At 51.1% G+C, this 21,780-nt stretch overlaps 1 protein-coding gene across 1 annotated transcript in view; it reads left to right on the forward strand.

Moving 5' to 3' along the window:
• The window catches only part of SMAD6 (SMAD family member 6), an 82,653-nt gene that overhangs the window by 17,898 nt on the left and 42,975 nt on the right, over positions 1–21,780 (forward strand). The window lies entirely within an intron of this gene.

Below are 21,780 nucleotides of genomic sequence, written 5' to 3' on the forward strand. Positions count from 1 at the left end.
CCATAAATCTCAGGATTGCAGGATGAAGGAATGGCAGCTCCGAGAAAGGCTGGTGGCAGAGGGCAGGGTTCTCTCAGCATCTCTGAATCCAGCCTAGAAAAACAACGAACATGTCATAAGGAGCTTTAAGCCTTGGGTGAGGGAAGGAGCCCTGGCCAGGCCGGGCTGGGTGAGCTCTGAGTCACTTAGCAGGAACCTGATGTGGTGGAGCTGCTGAAGCACCCAGGCCTGCCTGACTCCCTGCTTCGGGGCTGGGGACAGGTCACTGGGCAAGCTTCTTTAGGACAGTGGCTCCCCTGTACTCTTATTCTAGAACCTGTAAGGTGACCATTCAGGTGCTTTATTAAGCACCCTGCCCCTCAGTTTTCTCACCTGTGAAATGAGGATGGTAATACCAACATACCCCTAATGATGAGGGTTAAATGAGATACTTTGTCCCTGGCAGGGTCTGGCTTGGGGAAGAGGGTGGGGCTGCCTGTTGTGGAACATGGGGCAGAGCCCTCAGGGTGGGAGCTGGGTAGTCACACCGTCCAGCTGTATGCAGGGCACGTATACACTGCACATCACTGAGATGGGGCAGTCCTTTCTGGGACCTTGGCCGTGTGTGCCTGGGATCTCAGTACTCACAGCATGTGGGTTTCTTTAGAGCTGTGTTATTGAGAGCTGGCCTCCGGCCCCTCAGTTTAGAAAGGAGAATTCCCAGGGAAGGAAGGGAGCCACGTTAGACTACATGGAGAGTTGGGGGCTGAGCTGGATGGAAGTGTCTTTCCTCCACCAACCGGACCGTAAGCTCCTTGAGGGCACAGATCATGCTGTAGATTGTTGCGTTGTGTAAGGTGGCAGAGTTTGGGAACAGAGGCTCAGGGAGGTTGGGAGACTGGCTCAGAGCCACCCAGCAAGCACAGCTGTGTGGACCCACCTAGGGTTGCAACCTAGGTGGGTCCATACTGCTTACCCACCCACCACGTGATAGGAACTGTGCCTGCCATTTGCCATTTCAGGGGTCACTTGGGGTCGGTCCTGTCTGGTGTCATCGTCGGTGCCTGCTGAAGCTGGTAGAGGAGTGTATGTGTGCAGTGTCATTTCCTGCTGCTTTCTTGATTACAGGGACCCAGTGCTCTCATTCGACACCCTCATGTAACAGACTCTAGGGTTCTGTGTCCCGAGGTGTGCGGTTCAGCACATTCAGTGTGTTCTGAGTCCCAATAGCTGCGTGGGCCGAAGGGCATGGGCTCTGCACCCTTATGCCCAGCGATCAAGCCTTGAGCTTGCCATCTATTAGTTGTGTGACCTTGGGAGAGCCTCTCAGCTGCTTTGTCCCTCAGTTTTCTCACCTGTAAAATGGGATGATATAACAACGTATTCCTAGTGGTGAGGGTTAAATGAGATGATGCCTTTGAGTCAGCCAAGGCCTGGCACACTGTATGTGCTGGGGGTGGCCATTGCAATGTTCCAGGCACTGTGCATAGGGCTAGGGGTACAGAGATAAAAGTTACTTTATTTCTGCCCTCAAGTTATTCACAGGTAGGTAAAGACACAAACAGTGACAACAGACAGTCCAGAGGAAGAAGGGATTAGTGATCAACTCTTGGCTTGGTAGGGAGGTAGCTCAGGAAGACTTCCTGGAAGAGGCGATATCCATGTTGGGTTTTAAAGAATGAATGGAAGTCAGAAAGACAGGATTTGGAGCATTCCAGGTAGAAAGAATAGCAAGTGCAAGGACCTGGAGGCGTGAAGAGAGCTTGATGTTGAGAAACCAGAGGAGTTTCAAGGGACTGGGAAGCAAAGCGCCAGATGTTGGTGGGAGGCGAGAGGGGTGGAGGCCAGGACCCGGGAAAGATTTTATTTTAACTTTTTTCTAAATATGCAGAGTGCACATATAAGTGCCCAGCTCAGTGAATTTTCATGGGGTGATCACACCTGACCGATAGACAGGGCCTGCAGAACGTTGGGGTCACATGATGATGCCAAAACCTGTCACATGACATGCTCATTGCCTGTGGGCCTGGGGCACTGTGTGCAGAGCTTTCACAGAGAAAGCAGGAGGGCAGGGGATACAATGCATTTTAGCTGAAAAGAATGTTTCTTTAGGTTTTGGAGAGCAGGAAGGGTATTTCATCTGGGGTGAATGGTGCCCTGAAACCGTCAGACCTGAACCTGGCCTGGCCCCCATGGGTTTAAGAGGTGGCCCTCGGGTGTGACCTGTGCCCACTCTGCGTATCCCCAGAGGTCAGGCTCCAGCCCAGAGGCGGTGGACAGGTTGTCAGACTGACACCGATTCTGGCCAGCACCAGCCTGCCATTTCCAACTCAGAAATGGGTGGGGGAGAAGGAGCATTCAGCTCCAGTTCCAAACGGACAGTATTTACTACTCACATCAGACCCCTGCCATGTGTCTTTCTAGCTTTGACCAACCAAAGGGAGAAAAAAAAAGTGCCTTCCCTTCCTAACTCCTCGTGAGCATCTCCCAGTACCCATTCTTCCTGGGCTGAGGTAGAGGTGTCAGGGGCGGTCAGCAGGAGTGAAGGGAGTGACCAGAGCAGTCCCGGGGGAACAGGCAGCTGAAGGAGGGCCCAGCCAACCCGTGTCTGCCAAGAAGCAATGTGCCAGAGTGGATTCTAGGCTTAGCTGTGCCCATTCCCTGCCGTGTGACCTCAGGCAAATTCTTCGCCTCTCTGGTCTCCGTTTGCTAAGCTGTGTATTGGGTCCACTGGGTCACTGATCTCAGGGGCTCCTTGGTGCTGATGTGTTGCAGGCTGTAGGTACCAGCTCCCAGGCCTTGGGATGGGGAGTAGTCATAGAGCTAGGGCTTCTGGCCTGGGGCATCTTAGCTTCTCCTGTCATTGTCCAAAAGCACAATGGTGGCATGGAACAAAGTCATGAGGAGGGAGGGGATCAGTGTGTTGGCCCTCCACCCCTCCACCCCTCCACCCCAAGGCACTAAAGCTTGGGGACTGGAGTGGAGGTATATTTGGAATGTCCAGAGAGGGCAACTGACTCAGCAGCGGTAACAGAGCTTTTAGACTCCCCATGGCCTCAGACAAAGGACCTCAGGGCTATTGTGTTTCCTGAGTGTGGGCTTTTGAATGACAAGTCAGTGTATTGAACATTTATTATTCAGGACCTACTGCAGCCAAGCATGGTAGCTTGTGCATGTGTGGCTGAGGCAGGAGGATTGCTGGAGCCTGCGAGTTTGAGACCAGCCGGGGCCAACATAGCAGGACCCTGCCTCTTAAAAAAATTTAAAAATCAGCCGGCCATGGACTACACACCTGTAGTCCCAGCCATTGAGATGGGAGGATCACTTGAGCTGAGGAGTTGGAGGCTGAAGTGAGCACCACTGCACTCTGATCCAACCTGAGCGACAGAACAAGACCCTGCCTCTAAGAAAATGAATCAAGAAAAAAAACATTAAAAAATAAAAAAGAAGAATCTACTATAAAAAAGGGGAAAAATAATCTCCTGCATGCCAGTGGCAGACAATACAAAATAGAGAAAGGCTGGGCCTTACCCTCCAAGAGCTGTTGGTCTAGAAGGAGGCAGACAGCAAACAAACTGTGGTGACTCATCATGCTAAGTGCCGCCCTCGAGATGTGCTCAGAACTGGGGACTCTGTTGGGGTGGGGATGGGAGTGTTCAGGGGGTATTCACGTTGACAGAGAAGGTGATTCTGAGTTGGGTTTTGCAGAATGACTAAGAATTCGCCACGAGGAGAACAGGCTACAGATAGATATCCTTTCAAGTAGGAAGAACACCTTTGCAAAAGCGAGGAGGCATGCATGGAATGCCATATGTTCTAAGAGTTTGTGGCTGGAAGGTAAATATGCGAGAGATGGAGGAATGGGGAAAGATGAATCCAGAGTGATTGTCCTGAACACTAGAGGAATGAACTGGAACCGAGGGATCATGGTCATGGAGACCGGGGAACTGTGGGATACACTTGGTCCTGAAGGACCTCATCCAGCTTCTAGTACTGTACCTAGCTCACAGCAGGGAGTCATTGTGGAATAATGAATGAATGAATGAATGAATGAATTTTTGCCTGGGACAAAGAGATCCAGAGAGAGAGCATAAAGACAAAGATCATCACACATGTTTAATAATCACAGCTAACACAGTGCTCCGTGCCAGGTATTCTGAGGGCCGTAAATACATTTATTCATGGACTATTCCCTACAACCCTCTGAGGAAGCCACTTTCATCAGCCTAATTAAAGGAAGAAATAACAGGCTCAGAGAGGTTAAGTAACTTGCCCAAGGTCACCTAGCTAGAAAGCAATAGAGCTGGGATTAAAACCCAGGCAGTCTGGCGCTTGCTGGGTTCCTCAGTGTCTGATGAGGCACGCTTGCTAGCCCTGGAAGATTCAGGATGCAAACACAGTTCTTGAGCTTCTGGGGCGTCTGTGTCCCATAGTACCTGAGACTGAGCATGAACAATGATCACCTGAGTCCCCTACAGCTCTGCTCATTGGCTGGTTACTGAATGGATAAATGAATGACCAGTGAGATGGCAAGTGGGTGGGCTTCTGAGGGGAGGCTGCTGGTGAGGTGGGGTGTCAGGTGCCTGTCCAGGGCTGGCTGCAGATGGCCCCTACCCCTCACTGTACACTGGCGGCCTGCATCATTAGGGGGCCTAGCAGGTTGTCTGAGGAGACCTGAAATTCCAGAAAATGTACTTGGTTGCGTCCAGCCTAATCACAACCATCTGCCTGCCGGGCTCCACGGTCCGCCTCCTCCCATCCCCACTGGCATGCTTTCCCCGGGCGTCTGTAACAATCGGGAACCGGGCTCGAAAGTTTCCTTGTCAGGGTAGAGTGGCTGTTGCCAAGAGCTACTTCTTTGATGCAGAAAATATATCCTGAAGGCACTTTGTCAGATGTTTTTATATTAAACATTTTTCCTCCGTGGCCCTTGGCTGCCAAGGGAAGCAGAGGTGCATTGCTTTTCCAGTTGTCCTTTGTGGAAGGAATTCCTGATATTCATGGGCCGTTTCCCCATGCCCCCCAGTCAGGGCCTGGCACCCCTGCCAGAGAGGGTAAGACCTTGGGGCTGGCGTCTCTGCAAAGCAGGGGCTGCTCTGACCCCAGGGAGGGCCCCTACCCTCACCATTTGGTAGCAGTTTCTAGATTTGGAAAAACAGAGGTCTCATGTCTGGAGCGGACGTCAAAGCCACCATCCCAGACTGCAAGGTGAATCATTGCCAAGCCTTTAATTGATCTTGAAAAGGAGAGGTGGGAGCTCAGAGATAGGGGCCTCACAGTCATTTTGATCTCTTCGAGTTGTCTGGGTTAGTGCCGGTGCTGGACAGAGCCAGGAGAAGCTGGGCTGGGAGGCCTTCCGTGCCAGGTGGGGAAGAAGGCGGGGAGGCCAGCTCCGTCACACAGGCTGAAATTGGGGGGGGTCGGGGCACCATTTGGCTCCTCAGCAGCCATGGGAGGCAGCTAAGGTGAGGGGCTTTGCTGGGCAGACGTGGTCAGTGGGGGAAGAATTGGGAGAGGGGTTGGGGTGGGGACAGCTGTCTGGTTCCAGCCTCCTTGGAGAAATGAGGTGAAATGGGGCACCCAGCAGGCATCGCTGCAGACAGGTGGCCACGCCAGCCCATCAGGGCATGTGTGCCCCGGTGTCCCAGGACTGATCTCCTCCACCTGTCACCCCTTCATTCACCTTCCTCAGTCCTCCTGACCACTGCCTTATACAGGACATTCACGGAAAATGTCCCTGGCCCTGCCACCAGGGAATGTGCCTGGCTGTGTGGTCTAGAAACCACATGTCCACTCTGGACCTCAGGTTCGGCCCTGGAGGAGGCTGCTGGGCCCGAGGGATGTGCAGGGTCATTCCTAGGCCTCTTACCCCCCTTGCTGTACCCCGCCCTGGGATCACTGGGGAAGAGGAGACACTGTTTCCATAATGGGCATTCCAGGCTGTTCCCCAACGGCGGATGGTGGGAATGAGGCTTGGGGGGCTTGGCTCTGAGGGCAGAGCCTGGTGTGTAGTAGATGTTGGGGTTATGTTTGTGATTCACAGAGGGGTCCACGGTCCCTTCCTCACCTCCAAGGGTTCAAAATAAAACAGGATGGATTGCACAGAGAGGGCAAGCCTTCTCCACACCCCCAGACTCTCAGCTGGGATTGTCTGTCTCAGGCCCAAGGAGACTCTGACTCGGGTTAAGGGGCTAGGTGATGAAATCTCTGGGGCCACCTCTGCTGTTGGACCGAGAGAGGAGCCGAGGAGGGTGGAGAGAGGGCCCAGGCTCTTCAGAAGGCAGACCCTGTCTCCTACCACCTGGCTGCCCAGCTGTCTTAGCTGCCTTCTCCCTCACAGGGTGAAGGTCAGAGAGAGCCCAGGGGTTCTGCTGAGTCTAGAGGTAGCACCACCTCTACCTGGGGGCCAGGAGGCTCAGCTCCGAGTCCTGACTCTGTTTCCTGTTTCTTGGTGGCCTCAAACTACTTCCACTTGGGCTTGTTTATGTGTAAGTGGGTCAGTTGGTCCAACTCATGGGTTGGACCCTCTTTGCACATTAGTCCCCTGAAGAGTTTTGGAAAAGCCCAGACCCCATTTCAAAAAGGATTGGGGCCGGACTGGGCATTGGGATTTTTAAAAATTCCCCAGGCAACTCTAAGGCACAGCCTGGGCTAAGAACACAAATCTAGATGGACCTGGGAGGATCGCAGAGCGCCAGACCATCTTCCCCTCAAGGCAGGAGTCCTTTCTGTATGGGAGCCCCCACCCGGTGCCTGATTACTTCTGGGCATAAGCATACGTGGCATCTTGAAACAGCCTGTTCTTTTGTGAGCTGTGCTGGCTCTGCTGTATAGCTGTGGTCTGTGTTCTGGGGGTTAGCTGTGCAAGGAGGTTACCTCTGACCATCCCTGGCAGGGTCACTGGGTGACCTTCCATTTGGCATTCCATTCTCGCCACAACCTGGTGGGGCAGGTGTTGTAACTTCCAGTTTTTAGATGAGCACACTGAGTCTGGTGGTCAGTTAAAGTGACATTTGTGACCAACTCCTCCAAGCAGATGTTGTCATCCTATCTTGTGCAGGCAGGTAGACTCTCTGTGATTGTTCAGGAAAGCTGGAGCCAGCCCCACCTGAGCCCTGATACACCTTGCCCTGATGCCTTGGGTCTGAATGGTTTTACTAAAAGTAAAGAATCATGCGGGGCGCGGTGGCACGTGCCTGTGGTCCCAGCTACTCGGGAGGCTGAGGTGGGGGGATCACTTGAGCCCAGGAGTTCTGGGCTGTAAGGCGCTATGCCGATCGGGTGTCTGCACTAAGTTTGGCGTAAATATGGTGACCTCCCGGGAGCGGGGGACCACCAGGTTACTTAAGGAGGGGTGAACTGGCCCAGCTTGGAAATGGAGCAGGCCAAAACTCCAGTACTGATCAGTAGTGGGATCTCTCCTTTGAATAGCCACTGCATTCCAGCCTGGGCAACACAGTGAGACCCCGTCTCTAAAAATAAGAAGAAGAAGAAAGGAGGCAGGGAGGGAGTGAGGGAAAGAAGGAAGGAAGGAAGGAGGGAGAGAAGGAGGAAAGAAAGGAAGGAAGGAAGAAAAGAAGGAAGAAAGGAAGACACAGCTCTGCCAAGGCCTGCTTCCAGACCTTGCAATGGGGTGTGGAATGAGGGGTAGGGATGACCGGGGGATGCTAGGGGAAGGCAGAGGCTGAAAACTCAGGCTTCGGGGCCAAGCAGAGCTGCCACCAACATCACTTTGCTTCCCTTTGCAGCCTCATTTGCTCTCCTGAAAGGTGGGCTCAGCACCAGCTTGTAGGAGGTCACAGAGATCACAACGACAATGTGTAGCACGGTGTACCTGGCACACGTGTAATTTTCAGTGAATGGTAATTCAGTGAATTGGTAATCAAGTGTTAGCTTGAGGGACGGGATTGTCAGAAGGAGAAAATACCCAGGAGACTGGGCATTCTCAGCAAACTTAGAATCTAATAGAAAAGACTAGGGGAAAAGTGCCTCCTAGGGAAGCAGGGCAAGTGCTCTTTCCTCTCTCTTTCTTTCTTTTCTTTTTCTTTTTCTTTCTTTCTCTTTCTTTCTCTCTCTCTCCTTCCTTCCTTCCTTCCTTCCTTCCTTCCTTCCTTCTTTCTTTCTTTCTTTCTTTCTTTCTTTCTTTCTTTTCTTTTCTTTCTTAGGCAGAGTCTCACTCTGTCATGAGGCTGGAGTGCAGTGGCTATCTTAGCTAATTGCAACTTTCGCCTCCCAAATTCAAGGGATTCCCTTCCCTCAGCCTCTGGAGTAGCTGGGACTACAGGTGTGTACCACCACGCCTGGCTAATTTTTGTATTTTTAGTAGAGACGGGGTTTCACCATGTTGGCCAGGCTGGTCGTGAACTCCTGGCTTCAAGTGATCCACCTGGCTTGGCCTCCCAAAGTGCTGAGATTACAGGCAAGAGCCACTGTGCCCGGCCATAGATGCTGTGTTTTCAATGGGTAGTGTGGGCTGGGAGGAAGCTGCTGCCCAGATCAGCTACCAGGGATGCTGGGGTCAGGACTGGGTTTGAAGGTGGAGGATTTCACCAGGCTTCAGCAGGGAAAGGGCATCCCAGCTGAGGGGGACTGTTAGGCAAAAGCAGGAAGATGTGAGGACACTTGTTCTGGGAATGGGGAGCGATCTTGGCAGGACAGTAAGGATTGACGCCCCCAGGGAGAGGGCCTTGAATCCCGCTTCAGAGAGGGCTGGCCTTCTGTCTGTGGTCATTCAAGGATGGACGTCCTAGAAATACTTTTGATTGATAGACGGATGACTGTGGGCTTAGTGAATGGGTTTGTATGGCCCCAAAGTGTAGAGTTTTTTTGTTTGCTTAACATAAACTTTTTACCGATGCATAATACATGTGGAAAAGCGCAGATGTCACATATGAACGATTTTCACAAAGTGAGCATTCTTGTGTCACCAAAGCCCAGATGAAGCAACAGACCAGGACCTCAAAAGCCCCCTCTCATGTCCCCTTTCAGTCACTCCCCACTCTCTGCTCCCCAGGGGTACTTTAGCTGTATCCTGACTTTCAACCCCATTGTCTAGTTTTCTGGTTTTTGAACCCGATGCATGCAGAGGCATATCTGGTGGCCTTTTTTGGAATATAGCTTCTTTAGCTCAACACAATATTCATGGGATTCATCCATGTTGTTTTTGTTTTTTTTTTTGGTTGGTTTGTTTTGAGATGGAGTCTTGTTTTGTTGCCCAGGCTGGAGTGCAGTGACGTGATCTCGGCTCACTGCAACTTCTGCCTCCCAGGTTCAAGCAATTCTCCTGCCTCAGACTCCTGAGTAGCTGGGATTACAGGCACGCACCACCACACCTGGCTAATTTTTTATATTTTTAGTAGAGACAGGGTTTCACCATGTTGGTCAGGCTGGTCTCGAACTCTTGACCTTGTGATCTGCCTGCCTTGGCTTCCCAAAGTGCTGGGATTACAGGAGTGAGCCACCGCGCCCGGCCTCATCTGCATTGTTGTTGTGTGTATTGCAGATTACTCATTCTTAGAGCTGGATAATTTTCTGTGGGAATGAACTGTGATTCTACTAGTCTAACGCATCCATTCTGTTACTGATGGTTCCCAGTTATTGATAGTGCCCGACTTTTGATTCCTACCCATGATGTTATGATCAATATCTTGTACCAGCCTTTTTGAGGACGCAAGGTCATCCTTCTCTTGCGTACATACCTGGGAGTGGGATTGCTGAGCTATACATGATATGTGTGCTCAGCCTTGTTAGATACTGTGCCAGACTGTGTTCCAAGACCACAGCATTTTAGAAGCTCCTGTGGGGGAGATTTGGGTCATTCGTTCCCTTACAGATGGGGGTGCCCTGAGAGGGGTACCGCCTGTGCTTGGTCCCCAGCTCCCAGGTGGCAGAGTGCGGCCCAGAGCAGAGTCTCCCCTCTGTGGGTCCAGGACCTCTGCCCACACCAAGGTGGTGCCCATCCTGCTACCCAACAAAACCGAGTCCTGTCCCCCTGAACCCCCCGCACCCCGAGGCAGGATTTCGAGCTCCCTAATTGTCCTTTCCTAAGGCCCTGGGCAGTGCACTTTGGGAAAAACAAAAAGGAGAAAAGAGTGAAAGGAAACTAAACATTGGAAAAGAAGTGTGTTTCCAATAAACTGGGCCTTTCACCGGTAGCCAAAACATTACATTCCTGTACCCCAGCAGCCGGCCGGGTCTGCCTGTCCGGGCTGTAAATCTTGCTGGGAGTTGGGTCAGGATTGTTCCCAGGACACACAGACGGGCAGTGTCCTTTGGGTCTCTGGATCCTTGGATTTCAGGGTGACTGTGTGGTGTTTTCAGCCGGCTGGCTGGGCCCCAGGTGAGGGGGCACGGGCCCCTCTGACAGCATGGACTCCCGGGCCCTTCTGAGGGAGCACTGTGTGAGTTACCGTAAGGGGTTTTCTTCCCTGGCCCGCCCCCTCTTTCTTGGGTGCTTTGATGGGTTGGAGGTGTTTATAGGCTTGATTCACGACCGAGTTACCAGGGTTTTCCACGGAAATAACTTATTAAAGGGGCCGTGCACACAGCGACATTGAAGTCTGGAGGGTGGTGTGCATCAAAGGCGGCACTGCGGGCCGGCCAGTCAGCATTTCGCGGCTGCAGAGGAGGGCCTGGGCCCGCAGAAGGGGCAGGGAGGGGTGGGCCCGGGCTGCAGGAAAAACACTTGGGCTTAAGAAAACACTCCCCAGACAAACCCAAATTCAGGTCCATGGAAAAAAAGGGTGGGGAGGGAGTTAAAGCCCGAGATCCCAGACCAGCCCTCCATCAGAACCCCCTGCCCAGATGCGGGGACACATGTGGGTGCCCTGCTGACGCAGGGTGTCCAGATTCTCTGTTGTCACGCCCGCACCTCCCCTTGTGCAGGGCTGTTCCTTGGAATGAAATGCCAAGGATGCAGACTGCCCGCTGCCTTTTGCCAGGGATGGATGGAGGGATGGGCTGGGCTGTGGGGTAGAAGTTGGGTAGAGGGATTTTCTGGTTCCTCCCTTCCTGAGAGCTCCTCTCCTTTGATTTTGTTACATCTGATTTGACCGGAAGGCTCATGAAAAGCCTTCCTTTTCCAGGAAGCTTCAGGGATTGCACAGCCCACAGTGGCCTCTCTCTTAACCTTCAGTGGCTTTCATCTCTATGTTGCTCCCTCGTAGTGCACTGAATTGATCTGTCCCAGCCAGACTGTGAGTGACTTTTGGGCAGGACCTTGGCCTGCATTTGCATCTTGGGGTTGTAACCAGAAAACTGGTGGCCCTGGCGCCTGGCATGGCCCACTTCATGCAGGAGGACACGGTGTGGAGTCATTCCCCACAAGTCAGCACTCTTTCTCTCTTTCTTTCTTCCTTTCTTCTTTTCTTTCCTTTCTTTTCTTTCTTTTTTTCTTGAGATGGAGTTTTGCTCCGTTGCCTAGGCTAGAGTGCAGTGGCGCTGTCTCAGCTCACTGCAACCTCCGCTTCCCGGGTTCAAGTGATTCTCCTGCCTCAGCCTTCCAAAGAGCTGGGATTATAAGCATGTGCCACCATGCCCGACTAATTTTGTATTTTTAGTAGAGATGGGGTTTCACCATGTTGGTCAGGCTGGTCTTGGAGCTCCTGACCTCAGGCGATCCACCTCAGCCTCCCAAAGTGCTGGGAATACTGGCGTGAGCTACCGCACTGGGCTTTTTCACGTGGTGATGACAAGAGCCGTAGGAGTGGTAATAACAGCGGCTAAAACGTGAGTACAAAGCAGGTGACAGACCCTGTGCTATTCCTTATTCCTTAACCTTATTTAGCCCTACGAACAAGACGAGTTCTATTGTAATTTATCTCCACTTGACAGGTGAGAAAACTGAGGCTCAGAGGGGAGAGGTAATTTGCCCAGGGGCTCCGAGCTGGTAAATGGCCGGACTGGGTTTGGAGCCCAGGCCTGCCTGCCTTCCGAGCTTATGTTCTTGGATGAGTCACTTTATTTCCTGGGCCAGAATGATCGTCACATTCTATCAGTGAGCTCAGAGGCTGGAGAAACAAGGAGCTTCCATGATGCTGTGTAGAGTTTGTTGTTTTGGTTTTGGTTTATTAAGGCATAATCTACATACAGTGAAAGGTTGTGAAAGTGTACTATTGTATGAATTTTTATAGTTATGATTATTGCACAATCGAGATAGAGAACACTTCCATTATCCTTGAAAGTTCCAGGCCGGGCGCGGTGGCTCAAGCCTGTAATCCCAGCACTTTGGGAGGCCGAGATGGGTGGATCACGAGGTCAAGAGATCGAGACCATCCTGGTCAACATGGTGAAACCCCGTCTCTACTAAAAATACAAAAAATTAGCTGGGCATGGTGGTGCGTGCCTGTAATCCCAGCTACTCAGGAGGCTGAGGCAGGAGAATTGCTTGAACCCAGGAGTCGGAGGTTGCGGTGAGCCGAGATCGCGCCATTGCACTCCAGCCTGGGTAACAAGAGTGAAACTCCGTCTCAAAAAAAAAAAAAAGAAAGTTCCTTGGTGGGTCTTTGTAGTCGGCCCCGACCCCAACCCCCAGCGTTGGCACTCATCTATCTGATTTCTGTGTCTATAGTTTTGCATTTTCCAGACTGTCTTCCAAATGTAACCCTACAGCAAGTAACCTTTTGTACCTTTTTTAAAAAACTCAGTACACTGCTTTGAGATTTGTCTGTGTTGTTGCTTGGATGGGCATTTGGGTTATTTCCAGTTTTTTTGGCTACAGACATTTGTGTTCAGGTTTCTGTGTGAACGTGGTTTTTAGTTCACTTGAGTGAACACCTAGGAGTTGGATTGCTGGGTATATGGTTGAGAGTACATTTAACTTTACAACAGGCACTGTTTCCGAAGTGGTTGTACCATGTTGCAATCCCAACAGCTGTATGAGGATTCTGGTGACTGCACATCCTCACCAGCACTTCCTGTGATCATTAGTTTTTATTTGAGTTATTCTAACAGACAAGTGGTGGTATCGGTACTCATTGTGGTTTTGTTTTTTTTTTTTTGAGACGGTCTTGTGCCATCACCCAGACTAGAGTGCAGTGGTGTCATTGTGGCTCACTGCAACCTCTGCCTCCCGGGTTCCAGTGATTCTTGTGCCTCAGCCTCTTGAGTAGCTGGGACTGCAGGCGTGCGCCGCCACGCCCAGCTAATTTTTGTATTTTTTGTAGCAGTGAGGTTTTACCATGTTGGCCAGGCGAGTCTTGAACTTCTGGCTTCAGGTGATCCTCCCACCTCAGCCACCCCAAGTGCTGGGATTACGTACATGAGCCACTATGCCTGGCCTCACTGAGGTTTTAAATCACATTCCTAATGATAAATTATGTTGAACATCTTTTCATGTGCTGATTTGCCATCTGTATATCTTCTTTGGTGAAGTGTCTGTTCAAATCTTTGCACTACACCCTCTCCCCCAAAGAGACAGGGTCTCACCCTGTCACCCAGGCTGGAGTACAGTGGTGCAGCCATAGCTCACCATAACCTTGAATTCCTGGGCTCAAGTGATCCTCCTGTCTCAGAGTCCCAAGTAGCTGGGACTACAGCTGTGTGCCACTGTGCCTGGCTAAGTTTTATTGTTTTTATATATATTTTTAGAGACAGAGTCTTGCTATGTTGCTCAGGCTGATCTCAAACTCCTGGCCTCAAGTGATCCTCCTGTCTCGGCCTCCCATGGTACTGGAATTGCAGGTGTGAGCCATCTCACTTGTCTGATTTTTAAATATTGGTTTGTTTTCTTATTATTGAATTCTGAGGGTTCTTTACATATTCTAGTTAGCAGCCATTTAAAATATATATGTTTTGCAAGTATTTCCTCCCAGTCCGTGGCTTGTCTTTTTTTAAATGAAGTTTTTTGAAGGTTGTAATTTTGCTGAAATTCAATTTATCAGTTATTTCTTTTCATGCTTTTTATGTCAGTTATATGAAGAACTCTGCCAAACCCAAGGACATAATTTTTTTTTATGTTTTCTTCTAGAAGTTTTACAGTTTTAGGTTTATAATCCTTGTTGAGTTAATTTTTGTGTAAGGTGTAAATATGAGTCTAGGTTCTATTTTTTTTTTTAAACATATAAAGGTTCTATTATAGTATCATTTGTTAAAAGACTCCTTTTTTCTTTTTGAATTAACCTTGTCTCAAATAGTTGATCATATATGTGTGGTTTTTTTTTTTTTTGAGACAGAGTCTCATGCTGTCACCCAGGCTGGAGCGCAGTGGTGCAATCTTGGCTCACTGCAATCTCTGCCTCCTGGGTTCTAGAGATTCTGTTGCCTATGCTTCCTGAGTAGCTGGGACTACAGGCGTGCACCACCATGGTATTTTTGGTAAAAATACCAAAAAATACTTTTTGTGTTTTTAGTAGAGATAGGGTTTCACCATGTTGATCAGGCTGGTCTCGAACTCCTGACCTTGTGATCTGCCCACCTCAGCTTCCCAAAGTGCTGGGATTACAGGCGTGAGCCACTGCACCTGGCCTCTTTCTGGATTCTTAATTTTGTTCCATTGTCTATGCGTCTATCCTTTTACCAACTTGTACTTATGCAGTTCATGTTTCTTGGTGTTATTGTCAATGTTACTTTTAAACATTCTCCAGTTATTTATTGCTCGTATATAGAAATAGAATTGATTTTCACATCCTGACCATATACGCACAGGACTTTCACAGCTTAGATGCTTGGTGTTGAGTGCCTTGTTTCAGGGGAAGGGTTGCAAAGCGAAGAATTTATTTCTTCTGGATTCCCAGAAACAAATGTGACATTTTGGGCAAGTTGCGTTGGCCTTCGGGTGCGAGTTTCTTGTCTGTAAAATGGAAGGCAATGGAGAAAACTGGATTCAAAGACCTGGTGAGGGCCCATCCCGCCTGGACACTGATGTTCACATAAACTGCAGGGTGGGAGATTTGGAGAGAGCTGGATCCTTGTCATGGGAACCCTTTCCTCATTTTACAGAACTGAGAGGGCAGGGCATTTGCCTGCGGCTGCACAGTGGCCGATGAGAGGACAGGTCTCTGTGCTCAGCCTGGGGTCTTGCACTCTTGATTTGGACTGGGAAAGGCAACCCGGCATGGTGACTAAGAGGTGACTCCGCAGCTGGGAGGGAGGGAGGGAGAGGCGGAGAGGTGGCCATCAGTGCCTGCAGCCGGGAGGCCCAAGGCTCTTCCGGGAGCTCTGACCCTCAGGAGTGGCCCGTTCGCATTTGGCTGTTTTCAGAGTAGAAAAGCACTGTGCTTGGAAATGCGGGTTTTGGCTGACCTCACCCCGAGGTACCGAGTGTGGAGTTTAAAGGCCTTTGTAACTCTTTGGTTTGGAACTGGGTTCTGGGCATGGCTAGGGGAAAACACTGGAACGCATTCGTGCTCATTCCATTCGCCCGCCTCTGGGAGAGGGAAGCAGCCTCCTCTCCCTTGATCACTGCAGGCAGCTCCGGAACCTGAAGGGGGAACCGAGGTCGAGGGAGGGGAGGAACCTCTTCAGTCAGAGAGGCCCTAGCCTGGTCTTCATTTAATCGGGCCCAGAGCAGCTCCAAGTACTTTCTACCCTTTAGCTTTGACTTTTGTGATGCCCTGTGAGCAATTTCATTTTACAGATAAAGAAACTGAGGCTCAGGGAGGCTTCATTTACTTGCCAGAGTCACACAGACCACAAGTGAAAGAGCTGTGATGTGAACCCAGATTTTCCCTGAACTCAAACGCTGGTGTGACGGAGGTGACTGTTTATGAGGTAGACGGTTTCCACTGAGGATGATGTCAGAGCTCTGGAACTAGATAGGATGATGGTTGTACAGCAGTGTGAATGTACTTCATGCCACTGAGCTGTGCACGTTAAAACAGTGAAGATGGTATGAGGTTTATGTTATGTGTATTTTACCATATTTTAAAATAAAAGCTGTTGTGCCTTCCATGCTACCTCTGCCATAGCATGCTCCGTGGCATGGTAGAGTGTGGCCCCACGTGGCTGTGTCGCCCAGTGGGTAGGACCACCTGGGATCCCAGCAGAAGGATGCGTAGGGGCTGTGGCCAGCAGGATAGCCACAGCCAGCTTGGCCTTTTCACGCCATCCCCTGCTTTCAGGATAGAGAGAAACTCAGGCCCTGCAGCGTCATCATGAGGATGCCAGGGTGCCATCCCAGAGCCCTTGGTCCACACAAAAGAGATGGGACCTGAGGTGACCATGGCCTGCTGGCCATGCCATAGTCCAGGGCTGGGTGGGAGCCAGAGTGGATGGCCAGGTGCCCACCTATTTGGCCTCTGGCCTCTGTCCCTTGGCACCGCTAGGAGTTATGACTCTTTCCCCAACAAGAGCCTTCTCCTTTGGGAGGGAAACCAGGGAAGGAAGTCAAAACTTAGCTGCTTTTATTTTTTTAGAGATGCATCCTGAAGGGTGTAGGGGGAAATTATATACTTTAGCCAAAACAAACAAGTAAGACACCAAATAAAAGAGGCTAGATGAAGCAAGTGTGGCACAACTCTTGAAAACTTTTGAATCTTGGTGACAGGTAGTTTAGCTTGGGTTCTTAGAAGCACAGCCTGAGATGGGATTCAGATGCACATAGTTTATTGGGGGGCGTGTTCTCAGAAGAAAGGAGTGAGGGGAGCAGGATAGGGCAGCAAGAATGTGGTCTCAGCTGGAGTCCAGCTCGGCCCGATCCCATGGGGACACGGAGAGGGAACGGCCCCTCCGAGTGGTCACACCTTGAGGTGTGGGGCCCAGACGTTGGCTCCTATGTCGGTTGGTCATTGGCTACAGGCAGTCAGGCACATGCGCGTGCACACACATACACACGCCCCATGCTGGAGGTGAGCATCATTGCCTGACCCAGGACAATTCTCCCAATAAAGGATTTATCTGTGCGTCATTACCCCAAGATTCCCAGTAGGTAGAGGTAAAGAGGACCTGGACAGGACGTGTCACAGCATCCGCGACATGGGTGCATGGGGGTTTATTGTTACTGTTCTTTCGCTTTTGATGTATGCTTGAAGTTTTTCCTAAAAAATAACCCTCTACTAGAACAAAGTTCTGAGGAGGAAGGAAGCAAAGCCACCCACCGAGGACTGGCTCTGTGCCAAGCATCTTGCTGCCTGTCTCCATCTCGGTGATCTCACCAAGACAAATGGGGAAAGCGAGACCCGGGAAAGGTAAAGGACCAGCGCCAGGTGTAGGGCGGCCAGATTTAGCAAATAAAAATACAGGATGCCCACGTATACTGGAATTTCAGAACAACGAGAAAAGTTTAACGTGAGTTTTAGTGTCATGTGTCCCATACAATATTGGGGACATACGCATGCTGAAAAGTTATTTGCTGTTTATCTGGAACTCAGCTTTTTAACGGGGTGACCTGTGTTTTGTCTGATAACGCTACTTAGGTCACACATCTTATAAGTGGTGGAGCTAAGATTCATAGTGAGGTGGGGCTGACCCCGAAGCTTATGTTTTTCCCCCCTGCTGGGTACAGCACTAACAAAAGGGTTTTGGGGGCATTCTCTCACCAGGGCCGCAGAGGGTGCTGCCCGACAGCAGAGCCCATGAGGATCATCTGGGCAGCTTTGGAAACATATTGATGCCTGGGTGCCACCAAAATTAGCCTGGGCATGGCTAATTTTTGTATTTTTAGTAGAGATGGGGTTTCACCATGTTGATCAGGCTGGTCTCGACCTCCTGACTTCGTGATCCACCCACCTTGACCTCCCAAAGTGCTGGGATTACAGGTGTGAGCCACCGCACCCGGGCTCTTTCTGGATTCTTAATGTGGCTCCAGGCCAATTACATCAGGGTCCCTGTTAGACACTCTCTCCTTCCCCTCACTTCCCTTTTAAAGCTGCAGGTGAGTGTAACATGCACCCAGGGCCGAGGATCACTGGCCTGGGCTGCCAGCTCTCGTTGTTCATGAATCTGGGAAGGAATAAACCCAGGGGGAAGGCAGGGAGCACAGGCTTCCGGAGGGGCTGGTATCACCTCTCCTTTCAGCACCCTGGCGGGTCCTTGCCTCCAGCAGGCCCAGGTTCAGCCTGGCCCACGGGCTCTGCCCCAAACTGCCTGCATGCTAGGCTCCTTCACAGCCTTTACCAGTCCCTCTACTTGGAATGCCCTTGTCAGCCTGGTTTTGCCCATCTGGCTGGCTCCTCCTGTTCCTTCTGAAGGTCCCACGCACATCACCTCTCTCTCGAGTCTGCCCTGACCCCACAGCAGGGCTGGTCACCCCATCCTTCACTGAGCCGTGGCACAGGCTTCAGGAGGAGCCCTCTGCTAGCAGAAGTGAGCAAGGGTCGGCTCCCCCACTTCACTGCTCGCTCAGTACTTCTCCACGTCCGAAGGCAGTGCCTGGCGTGGCGTAGGCACTTGGCATATGGGCGTTGAATTGAAGGAAGGAGGAAGGAAGGATTTTGTTGGGGGCATAAGGTCCTGTCTTTCCTCCTCACCCTATTGGCCCTGGAGGGATCCCCCTTTTTCCCCCTACTCCCCTTCCTGCTTGGCACCTAAGTTCTGTTTGCCTGGAGCGTTGGCTCTTTGCAGCCCAAAGGTAAACAGGTTTATAACAACTTTAGAGAAAAAGGAAAAAAAAAAGCCAGTGAGCCAGGAAGTCATGCAGTTCCAGCTTCAGGGCTGGGGAGGTGGACAAAGGCCCCAGTGGCAAACCCAGAGCCTGGGACCCAAGCGCCAGCAACGAGGAGCTGAGCCTCTGCTTTCCAGAACTTCACTCTGGATAAACAAGGAAGTGAGGTGTGCTGCCTCCTCCCTTCTGAAATAGGGCAAGGGAGGCGGAGGGGGAGTGAGGACCCTGGTTAGGAGAGGGAGCCCGGGGTACCTGCTCTATGGCAATAATAGAAAGGCTTTTTAAAAATTGTGACACGGTTGACCGTCTGGACCATGAGCATTCAGTTCTGTGGTGTCAAGTACGTTTACATTGCTGTGCCACTGTCACCACCATTTATCCACAGAACTCTGAATCTGGCAAAAGGAGAATGGCTTTATAAAGCTTCATATTTTATCCTGTGGAAAATGTATACCAAGAGGCTTTTTTTTTGAGACAGAGTCTTGCTCTGTTGCCCAGGCTGAAGTGCAGTGGTGCGATCTTGGCTCACTGCAACCTCCGCCTCCTGGGTTCAAGCGATTCCCCTGCCTCCTGAGTAGCTGGGACTACAGGCATCTGCCACCACCCCCCGATAGTTTTTCTATTTTTAGTAGAGATGGGGTTTCGCCATGTTAGCCAGGCTGGTCTCAAACTCCTGACCTCAGGCAATCCGCCGTCCCTGGCCTCCCAAAGTGCTGGGATTACAGGTGTGAGTCACCACGCCCCGTTCCCAGAGGCTATTTTATATCAATAGCTGGTGACACAGATGAAGAAGAGATTCCCCTGCCTGTGGGAAGCTCCCACGGTTGTGGGGCAGGCAGTCCCAGGACAGAGAGGCCCATGGAGCCAGGGAAGGCTGTACGAGGCAGGATGGTGAGGCGGAGGATGGCGAGGCACAGCTGCAGATGTTCCAGAGGGCGCACGCTCCAGGCTCAGCTCCGAACAGGACACCGGGGATGTGCGTGCATGCTGCGGTCATACATGGATCTATTCATGTCACCGTGAACATGGCAGGGGGCTGTGAGAGGAGTGTCACGATCCTCCAGGAAGTTTGGAAAATAGAAAAAGATCGCCTGTTCTACAGCCGCCATGCCGTTTCCTCTGTCCTTCAATCTCTTGCCTCACGCACATATTTCCACTTGATCACAGCCCAGTGGCAGAGAAGATAACATTTTCCTCTCTGTCCTCCTCACCTTACATCACAGTAAACACTTTTCCGTGTTGCACCCAGGCTTCCAAATGTCTACGAATAACCCTGCTTTGTCCAGGGAGGCTGTCCGCCATGAATTCCCCTCCAAGCGGCAGGGTGGGTGTGGAAGTGGCTGCATCTGGGGCCAGAGGGCGGGTTCAGCTGGGTGGGCTGAACTGTAGGAGTGAGGAGGGACGCTTTGGCAGTTTGAGGGCATCTATTTGGAGCAAGGTCATGGATGGTGGAGGCCGAGACTGTTTAGGTGGCATCTTGGAGTCACTGCAGTGCATTCACAGGTGTTCTTCTCTGGGTCCTGTATCAATGGAGGGTAACTAAGGCCCTCATCTGGTTGCAAATGGAACCCAGGTGTGGACCGTTCTAGCCTGTAGCCTTTGGACACTAGAGGTGACCAGTGAATGTCTGGCACTGTGTGTCCATTGTCCCAGGGCTCTAGAGATGGAGCCTTACACAGGTCCTCTTACTGTCAGCACAGAGCCACTCCTGTCCCCCATGGAGCAGTGGGCAGGCAGGCAGGTCAGAGCTGCTCAGGGACTACAGGTGTGCGCTGCTAAGAGCCCTTGGTAAGGGGTGCAGAAGGTGTGTGGGGAGCTGACAGTGGCATCTTTGTGGTTTGCTTTAAATATACCTATTTGCTTTTGTTTTGCAAAGAAGCGTGTGACTTGTTAGGGAAAACTTGGAAGGTAGAGAAAAGTGCAAAGAGATGCAGGGAGGGACCTCCCATAACCTGACTGTCCAGAGACAGCCACTGTTAACATTTTCCTGTATTCTGTTTACATTTAAGAAAAAAAGTTAGTTTTTTAAGAAATGGGCTTGCTTTGTTGCCCAGGGTAGCTTCAAACTCCTGGTCTCCAGTGCTCCATCCACCTCAGCCTTCCAAGTGGCTGGGACCACAGGAACACACCACTGCACCTGGCTGTTCTGTTAAAAAATGCAGTTTTGTGTCCTGCCTTTTCTCCTCAGCATTACATAAATATTTTCCCGTGTCATTAACATTCTTCATAAACATTGTTTTTGATGGCTGTGTTCTATTCTGGCCTATGGATCTGCTAGGCTGACTTACTTCTTATTCTTAGCTTGTGAGTTGGACACCTGGCCTCCCAGGTGGGAGAAGGAGCCCCGGCTGGGAGGTGGGGTCTGCCCACATTGCAGGCCATGGCACTCTCACCCTGGCAGTCCTCTGTGCACGCCTGGCTGCCAGTCCTGTGGACATCCAGCGTTATCCATACCCCTCTTTGAGCTTCTGCAGCCCCGGGCATGAATTGAAGGCTCTTTCAGGAAGCCTTCTCTGGTCATCCAGCTTGGGGTGGCCAGTGGGTGTTTGCCATCCTCTCTGAACTCCCAAGAGTCTGATCCTTAGTACATGCTGCCCAGATGGCATGGTGGGATCGTCCCTGCCATGTTTGCCCTCTTTTTCTTGATGTCTTTGCAGAGTCTGGCTTTAGAGCAACACTTCGCCATTCACTAGCTGTGTGACCTTAGGCAAATTCCTCAACCTCTCTGAGTCTTGGTGTTTCTTCTGTAAAACAAGGGTGATAACAATGGACCATTTGTCTGGTTCTTGTGAAAACAGAAAGAGATTATGTGCCAGGTGCCAGTACTATGCCAGGGACACGTTGGGTGCTTGATAAGGGGTGGGGGTTATTCTGGGTGTCAGCGCTGGGGCTGTTCTCCTGCCATCTCCCCTTTCACCCACAGCGATGAGCAGCCCAGTGGGTAAAAGTTGACCAGAACTATAGTTGACTCAACTACAGTTGAGTGAACTATCTTTGCTCCCTTTTCTTCTGCCCACACTTTGGTTGGGGAAACTGAGGCCACCCTGAAGCTCCCACCTACACCTCATGACTTTCTCAGATCCCTGGAAGCTGGCTTAGGAAACGTCTTTGGAGATTTGGGAACACGCTGGATACATCAGTTGGTGAGCCAGGGAAATTAGCAGGAACGAGCTCATTTCGATAGCAATGAGCTGAGTCTCTCCCCAGCTGCCAGACATTTACGAGGCTGGCTGGGTGCCGGCGGCCGGAGGCCTCCAATGGCC

Source organism: Sapajus apella, unplaced genomic scaffold (genome assembly GCF_009761245.1).
Source record: "Sapajus apella isolate SASKATOON/1434 unplaced genomic scaffold, GSC_monkey_1.0 scaffold55, whole genome shotgun sequence".
NCBI classification, from domain to species: domain Eukaryota; kingdom Metazoa; phylum Chordata; class Mammalia; order Primates; family Cebidae; genus Sapajus; species Sapajus apella.